Raw genomic sequence first — 11,317 nt, forward strand, 5'->3', positions numbered from 1 at the left:
CTTTATACTCTAGAGATTAGCTGAAAATTCTGTTCCTAAAATTCACAAGTGCAATAAAATATTTAAGGGACTTCAAACTTTTTGACCAGAAGCAAGCAGCTTCTTATAACACTTGCCACGCACCCCACTCTCATTTTACAATAGCCCAATTTCCAATGAATCTTCATTCATTAAGATGCTGTAATAGCACATCTTTTTTGAAATACATTCTGATTATGATTGTTACTTTATGGAGACTTTAAAATTCTTATCCCAGAGACCATGTTTGGACCACCCAACACTCAAAGATTCTTTTTACTTTTAAAGCTGACTGCTAGGAATTATTTGCAGTTTTGTGTGCATGAAGGTCAGTTCCATAAATGACATCAGGAAAGATATGAGTAAGTTGAAACTTACCAGTTTTTCTTTCATTCTGAGTGAATTATACCACACACACACACACACACACACACACACACACACCCTTAAAATATGTTATTTGTTTTAGGGATGTGTAGCTAGCTTTTGCTTTCAAACTGGAAGTTAAGCCTTCTGCTTCATTATCACCCACCTCCCTTTTACCTCCTTTCACATTTTCCCATATTCTGAGAGAACAAATGGTCTAGGACGTTGAAATCAAAATAAAATTGCAAACTCTGAATTACTTACTAGTACACAATTTAAAAATCAAAACACCAACTCGTGGATTTAAGCCAAACTTCCTATTTTTAGAATAGTATTTTTAAAAATTGCAGATTGTATTTTAGGCCACCCAGCGAACAGTAATGGGAGAGGTTCCTGGGCATTTATTTCTCCTTTCCCCAATCAAGAGCTGGTGTGCGCACCTCCTGGCACGGGTAGCTGCCTCCCGCTGGGTGCTCTTCCCAGCCCGTCTACTTCTGAGCCTCTGACGGATTGGTCACTGGGAAGAAAGGATGTTGCAGGCTTAATTTTAAAAAGAAAGGAAAACAGAACAAAAAACGGTGGTTCCTTTTAGTTCTAGTGAATTTGAGTGCTTTTTGAGCTTGGAGGCAAAGTGGGGGCTTCTTTTTAATTAAGAATGGAAGAGAAAAGTTTCCTTCTGTTTCTTACTGGAGTCAACTTAATTATGCCTGTGTCAGCAGGTAGTTTATAGGGGAGTCAATTTAAAAAAATGAAGAAGGCTCTGGCCTTTAATTATCTCAGTTGGTATTCAGCTCTAGAAAGTTGGTGAACCTGCTGAGTATGTTAATTTAACTACTTTATAGTATCTTAACTTTGCCTTTCCACACTCAAACCACCTCCCCAGAGAAAAGAATTTAGAGGAGTCAGGGTGATACAGACCTTTATACCTGCAAATCTTTCCTTGTTGTTTCTTAGTACTGTGGGCATTAATTAAAATCTTTACATAGGTTTTGTTTGTTTGTTTGGTTGGTTGGTTGGTTGATTTTTGTTTGTTTTTGCTCATCGTGCGACTTCTAAGTCATTTATTCATTGATTCACATATTCCTACTTCCACAAATTCAACCAATAAATATTTCTTTTAAGTACTAACTTGTTATCAAGTATAGGAATATTGGTAGAGATGTACTGCCTTTGGAGACCTTAGATTCTAGGGGGACAGAGACAAGTAATAGGGGGGTTATTCCAGGCTGTTCTAAATCACAGAATCATTTCTACAAATATTTATTAAGTGCACACCTGTTACCCAAAAGCAGGAGATGCTCTTGTTGAATCATCTTTGCCAACAGGCTCTCAAATGTGCTTACTTATTTGCCCCGAACCCTGTGAGGTAAGGGGGGACAGGAGCTTAGAGAAGAGGAAATTGAAATTCAAAGAAATGAAATCATTTGTTGAAAGTTATAAAATTCTGGTGGAACCAGAACCCAGGGCACTTGGATCCCATGTCTGTCTGACCTCTTTTCCTTCCTTGTTGCCACTGGTCACACTGGGGCTCAGCAGCTTTTTTTAAAAAAAATTTTTTTATTTATTCATTTTAGAAAGGAGAAGGGGGGGGAGAGAGAGAGAGGAGAGAGAGAAAGGGGGGAGGAGCAGGAAGCATCAACTCCCATATGTGCCTTGACCAGGCAAGCCCAGGGTTTCGAACCGGCGACTTCAGCATTTCCAGGTCTACGCTTTATCCACTGCGCCACCACAGATCAGGCCAGCTCAGCAGCTTTTAACGTGGGAAGAGCTGAAGCCCAGAAGAATGAAATGCCCTCTCCAAGTCACACAGCTAATTCATGTTGGATCTGAGACGAAAGCCTAGGACTCTGTTCCCCATGTATTCTCCCGTTCAGCAGTTCAGATGAAAGCCTCCCGAGTCCCACGGGCAGTGTTTGTGGGTTTGCTGTGATGGCCACTGTGAGAGCTGATGAGATACATTTCCATTGATAATATATCCATTAGTGCTTTGTTTGTCGGCTGCATATAGATGCCTACAAAAGACAGAAGTTTGGATTTTTTTTTTATTTCACAAACATGTAAGTAAACACTTGACAAATATTAGCTCACTCATTCCTCAGTACTACCTGAGAGGAAAGGTATGGTTATTATTCCCATCTTACAAATGAGGAAATAAGCACAGACAAGGTAAGTCTTTTGCCCTCAGTCATACAGCTAGTAAATGGCTGAGCTGGTTATGCCCAGATAGCGTAGATGCAGTCTGTGAATTTAGACACCACTCCTGGCTGTTGTTTCAAATGGGATGACATACTCCCTTAAGTGATATGCCAGAAGGGAGGGTTTGAAGCTAGAGAGGCCTAGGTTCAAATCCTGGACCTACCCCTTATTAGGTGTGTGATTTGGCACAAGTGATTGAAGCTCTCTGGGCCTCACTCTTCGCCTCTGTAACATGGGGTTAATGCATACTTTGTAGGGTTACAGGCAGGATGAAATGGATAGCATTTTCATAGCCCCTCACAAAAACACCTGAGTCCTAGCAGTTCAATGTGTCATGGTAACACTTCTTGATTCTGGACCTGTTGCTGTCTCTATCCATTTTCATAATGATATGTGTGTGGGCTCTCTCCGGAGACTACACACTGGCACCCCTTCTCATGAACATTCTTTATATATCTGAAAATCAGAGATTTAGAGAGCTATGATGGCGTGGGGCACAGGGAGGAAGGAACACCACCACCAGTAGCCTCTGGCTTTCCTCGGACACCCTGAGAATTGCAGCTTGGGCTCTAAGTTCACTTAAGCAAGCAGTTGGGAATTCCACCCTGCTGCTTAGACTGGAATCACCTTGCTTAGGAGGCAACTGAGGGACTGGTGTTTCAAAGTAAAGGTTTGGAGTCGTCTACTGATCTCAGTGCTGATATGCTAGCTCCAATTTACTTAATTTCTTCAGGCCTTGGTTTGAAGTGGGGATGATAGGGTTAGTATGAAGATTAAATGAGGTGGTCCTTGCATAGCACTTAGCATGGTGCCTGGTATACAGTAAGACCCAGTAGGTACTGCTAAGACTATTGTCAGTATTATCATCATTCAAGCAATGCCCTTTGAGAATTCTCTCTCTCTCTCTCTCTCTCTCTGCCCTTCTCCCTCCCTCTCCTCATCTTCCTTCCCACCTCCCTTTCTCATCTCTCCTTCTGTCTCGCCCACCCCTCTCTCACATATCCAGAGTAGCTTATTGTTATATTTGTTTGTATTATTACAGTACTGACCATTTTTTGTATTCTATCGATACCATTTTCTACATCTTGATATATTTCCAGAAAATTATTTAGCACCTGACTGATGTTCCCAAGTCTTAGGGACCAATTCCTTTGAAAAAAATCTGGATAGAAAAAAAGAGGGGGGGTTCTGCTTGAACTGGGGTGGCACAGTGGATAGAGCATAGACCTGGAGTGCTGATGTCTCCAGTTCAAAACCCCAGGCTTGCCCGGGCAAGAAGCAACTACTAGTTGATGCTTCCCACTCCTCCCCACCTCCTTTCTCTCTCTCTCTCTCTCTCTCTCTCTCTCTCAAATCAATAAAAAAAAATTTTTTAAAGGAGGGGTTTCTATGGAAAGTAACCTCACAGAGTAATATGATCATAAATTCCTAACTGGGCACGTTCTGGTGGGTAGTCATGCCCCAGGCCTGTAACTTTTTGGTAAAAAGTTTATCTTTGCCTTAAGCAAGCCCTGTCCATTGTTTCTGTGCATCTCGGTTAACACACCTTTGAAAGAAACCATAACCCCTCCCCAAGAAAACACACCATCCTGACTTGCCTGCACCCTGCCCAGACGGTTCCTCCCTCCGCAGCAGTCATCCTTGCAGCTCCCTGCACAGAGGAGACTGCACAGAGGAGACTGCAGTGGCAAGCTGCTGTTCGCCGAAGCGCTTGTCTCAGTCTATTGAAATTTTACTTCCAAGTGCAACCTGTGTTTGTTTGGCTCAAAACAAGTTTTTGTGTAAGTTCTCAACAGGTTTGGACGTTTCTTACCTAGACATGCCCTGCCACATCACTTAGCTCCTGTTTCCACAGACAAAAAAAAACTCAGTTTACTTATGAATAGAAATATAGAAATATCTTAAGCATTATGGCAGCCTTTCTTAATTGTTCTTTGAGTTTTCTGAAGTTTTAAAAATACATGTCAAATTTAAATAGGGCATGTGTGTGTGTGTGTGTGTGTGTGTGTGTATGTGTGTATGTGAAAGAGAGAGACAGACAGACAGAGACAGAGACAAGGTTAGGAAGCAAATTCAAACAAAGGCAGATGTGAGTAAACCTAAACCATCTCCTTTCCCTGGGGCCCCACCTTGCGAGGGATCCTCATCTCCAAAGACTTCCAGGCCTGTCTTTCTCCTTATCTAATCCAGCCCTATCTCAGTTTCACTCTTGTTCTGTTGCTTTAGGCTGTGTCGGCAGCAGATATAAGCCTCATTTATGCCTTAGATTTAGATGCAATTTTTATTACTTATTAACAAAAATAGATTGCATTTTGTTTTAGTTAATCGTGTTTTGACATTGTTTGGCTTAGGCAGGGCTGACAACAGCAAGAAGAACTTTGCTTCTACTTCAGGTACTAGCTATAATACATACTCACTTCTGATGCTGAAAATTCAAGATTCACATTCCCAAAATACTGGACAGCATTTCTTTTTCACCCAGCTTCCCACTCCTCCCTTACTTCATAGCCTGGGAAGGTGACTTGGGGATAACACTCCACCTAGAGATGCTATTGTTAGTGAACCCAGTGTTAACTGAGAATTCTGCATTAAGCAATCAGAAACCTTTGTTCCTCCTGATTAATTAATAGACAGCTTGGATCCTGACTCTGCTAGTGAGTAAAACACCAGTGTTTTATATACCATCATCAGAATATTTATACCATTATACCATCTAATATGTGTGTAATGTTTTTTTTAAACCTATTATAAATTAACTCACTTGTTAATTTAGCCTTTTCTCAAACAATATCATGCTTAAACCATTGGTCTTGTGTGTGGTTATCTATCTTTTTCTAATAAACATTAAAAAAATTTTAGCAATGAGTATTAAAATAAAGAATATATAACTGTGTACCACCAAAAATCATTGTATGTTCCAAAGAATGGAAAATAGCACTCTGATGTAAAGACCAATCAAATGCTATAATTTCCTAGCAATCTTACACTGGTAATAGTGACTTTATCTCTTTTTTTAGGTTAATATGTGTCACTTTGTACATGCTGTTCTTCACTATTTTTCTTCAGCTTCTTTGGTCTCTACCAACGATTTAAGGCTTTAAAATATATTCCTCTTGTGAGATAATAATCATACTGATCTCATAGAGTAATTGTGAGGATGAAAGCCCTGAGCACCAGAGGTAGAGCTGTTAGTTCCTCTTTGGTCTGTGTGAAAGTTTTCTTTCCAGCTGAACTTGTCAAATCCTTGGGATCAGAGAATTCCTGAATTCTTTTGTGCATACATAGTATAGTGGCTTGTCTTCAGAAGATGCCCAGTACATATCTATTAAATGATTAAAAATTAGGTGGTTGTAGAAGTCAGGGGAAAGAAACTGGGGTCATGAGGATCAAACAGTTCTTGGTCCAGTGTATTAATGCACATTGTTGTGGGTGAGTCCTTTGCATGACTATCCTAATACAAGTCAGTACAGAAAGACTGTTGGAGAATCTCTTTCTGGCCAGTTTCCCCTCCTTCATGCTGCCTCTAAGTGGGAAGGAGAAGGAACTGAAATTTAGTCTCAGGACTGAGGTTGTTGACTTTTAAACTTGTAATTTGTCCCACCACCTGCTTAAAACGTTGGAACAACTCTCTAGCAGGTGTCCCCAAACTACGGCCCCGCGGGCCGCATGCAGCCCCCTGAGGCCATTTATCCGGCCCCCCGCCGCACTTCCGGAAGGGCCACCTCTTTCATTGGTGGTCAGTGAGAAGAGCACTGTATGTGGCGGCCCTCCAACGGTCTGAGGGACAGTGAACTGGCCCTCTGTGTAAAAAGTTTGGGGACCCCTGCAAGGGTCGTTTACCCTGTGGTCACAAACTCAGATGCTGAAGGACCCAGAGAGTGGGGAGTGAGCCTGGGCCCTACCTGGGATCTGCAGCCATGTGGGGATGTATGTACTCTCTGTAAAGCAGCCAGCAATCTGGATTTGCATGTGAAAACTCCCAATTTCTAAATGTTGGCTTTTTGTTGTTGTTGTTGTTTAAATAATTCTTCGTGGGCCAGATAAAACCAGTTTGTAGGGCAACTCCAGCCCTCCAGCTGCCAGTTTGTGACTTTTGAATTAGATTTTGCTTCCTTGATTGATTTTAGAATTTGTTCTTAGATATCAAACAGCTGTCTAATTGTTATAAATTCAAAGGATACTAGAATCAAAGAGCGATTTGTAACTTTGGTGGTCAGCTTCTGTTGGGGGTGAGCCCTGCTCCTCCAAAATCTGGGAATGAGCTGTTTGGCCCTGTTAGGCTTGTCTTTCCCCAATTTGTAAAAAAAAGGAAACATGCCTGGTAATTAATAAATAGTACAGGTAACTTGGTAGGGACTTCGGTTGAGAATATGGGGAACTTTCTTCCATTCCTAGTCAATGCATTTTTGTAAGCAATAAGGAACAGCTTGGAGGAAAAGTCCCTGTTGGCTGCACGTGTCAATGACCTTCCACAAGAAGGTAAGAGCCTCGAAGGCCAGGTGTGCAACCAGTTGGAATAATCAGAAACTCTTTGTTTATTTTTCCCAAAGGCCAGAGAAGCTTTAAAAAGCAAACAAAAAATGTAAGTGGTAAGAAATGCTTTTTAGTTCTCAGAATTAATCTTTAAATTAAGTAGCATTTCTCTGTCTCTTTTCCCCATGTGCATTTTATAAAAATGAACTGGAGTCCAAATTAGATAAGTTATATGATTAATGCATGACTTTCATATCCCAGTTGAAGTGGAAAGAAACAATGTGGAGATGTATTTGGGGGAATAGTATGTTTTGTTTTGTTTTTTTAACAACCAGTGGATGCAAGTATAAAACAGATTATTTCTTCTATTCATCCATATTCAGGAAGTACTGTTAGGTTATATATGCGATTGACTTCTGAGTGAAGCCACGAGCTCTTTTTGCTCTAGATCAGAGGTTGGCACACTTTTCTCTATGAAGGGCCAAATGGCAACAATTATAGGCTTTTTGGACCGTACAGACTCTGTCGCAACTACTCAGTTCTGCCAGCACAGTGTGAAAGCAGCCATGGATAATACAGAAGCAAGTGGGCATTCCTGTGTTCCAATAAAACTTTATTTGCAAAAACTGACCGCAGACAGGATTTGGCCTATGGACTATAATTGGCAGACCCCTACTTTAGATAAATGAGAAAGAAATATGGGGGACTTAATTATATTTGTTTATGTGTTATAGTCTTATTTTTATTGCTCAAACAATAGAAAAACAACATTTATAATCCCATTTAGCAAATTAACTTCATCTTTCTGTATTCAGACCATTCTGTCCCTTTGTATATATAGTTTTTATACAGCTTGGAGTAGCATGGGTAAATCTTTTTACTTAGTGTAATATATTAAATATTTTTATATAGCAATATAGTCTCTAGAAAGTATACCTTCAGTGGTTTAGAACTCTCCACCTAGCTGACATGTCATAATGTATCCATTTCTGTATTTTGTGACTTTTTCCCCTTCATTTTTAATACTTGAATCAGTAACACCACAGTGAATATCTCTGTGCAATGCCTTGTACTTTGGATTGTTTCCTAAGGATAAATACCCTGAGTTAGGATTATTGGTTCAAAAGATAGGAACATGTTTATGCTTTTTGAAAAGTGGCTTTAAAAGAGTTGTAATTACTTACTAACCCACAGCAATTCCAGTTTCAAAGGGGCCCTCATGGCCACGTTAGATTTAGATTAAGCCGGTCATTTGGTCTCTGAATAGCTGAACTCACTGTGCCTGCTTCATTCCTAGCCTGCAGGAGTGGAAACAGTCTTCCCTCCCTTACCACTGATGCTCATCTGCCAGCTCTCTCAGTAATGGGAGGGGCATTAGGAGTACATCTCTAACCTTTCAAGTAGACAGCTCTGACATTGGCCTTAAACACCACTTCCCTGGTGCCCTGGCCCAGTTAGAGCCCCTTCGCTCTGAAATTTCCCAGCATAAAGCACGCGTCCCCATACAAAACCCATAACACTTTTTATGGCCTTCATAAGGTTGGTCTTCCCTCACTACCACATCCCTGGAACCTCAGGTGGGGCCTGGCACGCGGTAGGTGTCCAGTAAACTTAAGTTGTGTTAAGATCATGCTAGTCCAGCTGTTGCGCGTTGGTGGTCAGTGGACAGAAAGAAAGCTATAGGGACTCGTTCTGTTCTCCAGCAGAGCCTGGAATTACGGTGGTCTTCTGAGACTTCAGCTTGTAAAAATCCAAACCCAGTGGGGGAGATGGACTATCTGTAGATGTCACCTAGACAGGGAGGATCTCAGACCAGGAAGAGCTATGCCCAGAATTTTAATCTTGACCTGACTGGGTGTAGCAAACACCGTGGGTCCTTGGGGTTCCGATCTGTTGACAGAATGTGTCAACAGAAGACAGGTGAGGTTGGGGTCTGGGAGATGGACAAATAAGTTGATGTTTACTCAGCATTGCCCAGGGCAGGGAGACCTGCTGGATCCAAGGGGACCTGCAGGAGGGACCTCACCATGGCCCAGCTGAGCAGGCGCTCAGTGTCGTTCACTTCCCTTTGTTTCTCCTGTGTGTCACAGGTCTCCCAGTATATTGTTTGCCATGTTCCATGAGGCACCTGACCCCAGGGAGGGCTGCCTCCTACGGTAAGCACAAGCCTGGTTTCTCTGTCGTTGAACTTGACTTGCAAGGATCCTTCTCTGAGAGGATCCCCTCTGGGTGAACTGTTGGAGTTTCAGAAGCATCTAGCAAAGGCTTAGGCTTGATCATAATGTTAGCTGAGGCCTAGGCCTGATCGTAATGTCTGGCTGGGGTGCTGCCTAACTGAAGCAGGTCATAGCTGAGAGCGACAAGCCACCTTTTTTGTGGAACCTTTCTATAAGTCCTCCTGGCTGCCTCAGAACTAAAGAGAGCTGACCATGTGGTCAGAGAATGGGCTTTGGAGAGTGGCAAACTTGGAGGCTCTTCTTTTTAATAGGGGGGAAAGAGGCCAGTGTGAGCGGGACCCTATGGGAAGACAGACCTTGAGAGAGAGCCCAGGGATGGTTAAAACTCGTCGAGCCATGGGCAAAGCAGCTAGTGAGTGGTTCAGAGTTCCCAACTCCACCCTCACCACCATGTCCCTTTCAGTTTTTACTGCTGCTTTAGTGGCTGCTAGAATTATTTCGGTGAACTCCTTCTCACAGAAGTGTTGGGAATCCCTCCAGCCGTAGACCCACCGAGCAGTCACCGAGCTACCCAGAAACTGCCCTGTCCTCAGCTTTCTCGTTTCACACATGCAGCCTAAACCCGGGACAGCGCTGCCTCTTCCACGCTGCCAGAGGGCAGTTTCAGCGTGTGTCCTCCTTTGTGAAAAATTATAATATTCACTTTGTCAGGTTGGTGTAAGGATTAGAGATAATATGAAAATTGAAGCTGGCATGTAAGACTCATTCAAGAAAGTGGTACCTGTGGTATTATGTCCCTCAGTCATTTAGTCAACACTTACATATCAGGCCCTGTCCAGGAGCTGGGCAGAGAGCATTGAAAAAGACAGGCCTTGACCTTGTGGTATTTAGATTCAAGGGGCAGGAGCAGAGGCAGACAAAAACACGCAGACTATATCAAGGAGTGATCAGGGTCAGAAGAAAATTGACACAAAGTAAGAGGAAAGAAAGTGACAGGTAAGGTAGGGTGATGGCTATTTCATGCAGGGCAATCCGAAAATGCCTTGCTGCGAAGGTGATATGAGCAGAAAGCTGAAAAAACAAAGAATAACCCATGTACATATCTAAGGGAAGAGCATTCCAGGCAGGGGGAACAGCATGTGCTAAGGCCCTGTGGTGGAAACAGGCCTTGCACTTTTATTGAAAAGCAAGTAGAACACAAGAATTAGAAGATTGAGAGACAAAACTGGAGGAATGGCCAAGGGCCAGATCTAAGGTCTCATAAACCATGTAAAGAACTTGGAATTATTCTAGGAATGATAGGAAGCCACTGAAGGGTTTGAGAAAAAAGAACAATGTGACCAGACTGAATTTAGAAAGCTTCGCTCCAGCTACTGATTGTGAAATAAACTGTAGAGCAACAAGAGAGAAATGGGAAAGGCCAACTAAAAGGCCGTCTCCACAGTGTAGGAGAGAGATGAGGGTGGTCTGAACCATGCTGGGAACATGGAATTACTAGAAGCCTCAGTTCAGGATGTGTTTTTGCAAGTGGTGCCAGTAGAGCTATCGCTTGGATTAACTGCTGGGTGTGAGTGGAAGAAAGGAGTCAAAATGACTCCAAGTATTGGGGGCCCGAACATTTGAGTAAATGATGTTGCCATTTCGGAGATGGGGAATGCCAAGGTGGGAGGGGATCGGAGGTTGTTTACACACGTTAAGTTGGAGGTAAGTTTTAGATACAGCTAAATGGAGATGTTAAGCAGACAGGTGGGTATTAGAAGCCAGAGCTCCAGGGGGAGATTGAAGCTGGAGATAAACAGAGGGAGGGCTCAGGATCTTGGGAAAGACTTGGCGTTGACCAAAGCTCTGTGAGGACAATGACCAAGTCTGTTATTCACCTCTGTATGCTCCTCACAGCCGTTCAGGCTGCATCTGATAAGTTAATTAATCTGTGGCTGTTCAGTTGTTGCATGATGAATGCGGTTTAGTGCAAAACAAAAATCACTAACTGAAAAGTTGCTTTATTATTCCAAACAAAAAATAGACACCTGATGTGTAGTTTCTTAAGAAATAAATTGGTGTGTGATAAAAATCGGAGCTTGATACGG

At 42.4% G+C, this 11,317-nt stretch overlaps 1 protein-coding gene across 3 annotated transcripts in view; it reads left to right on the plus strand.

Moving 5' to 3' along the window:
• Positions 1-11,317, plus strand: part of GNG12 (G protein subunit gamma 12) — a 135,665-nt gene that overhangs the window by 92,178 nt on the left and 32,170 nt on the right. The window lies entirely within an intron of this gene.

Source organism: Saccopteryx bilineata, chromosome 3 (assembly GCF_036850765.1).
Source record: "Saccopteryx bilineata isolate mSacBil1 chromosome 3, mSacBil1_pri_phased_curated, whole genome shotgun sequence".
Lineage (NCBI taxonomy): Eukaryota > Metazoa > Chordata > Mammalia > Chiroptera > Emballonuridae > Saccopteryx > Saccopteryx bilineata.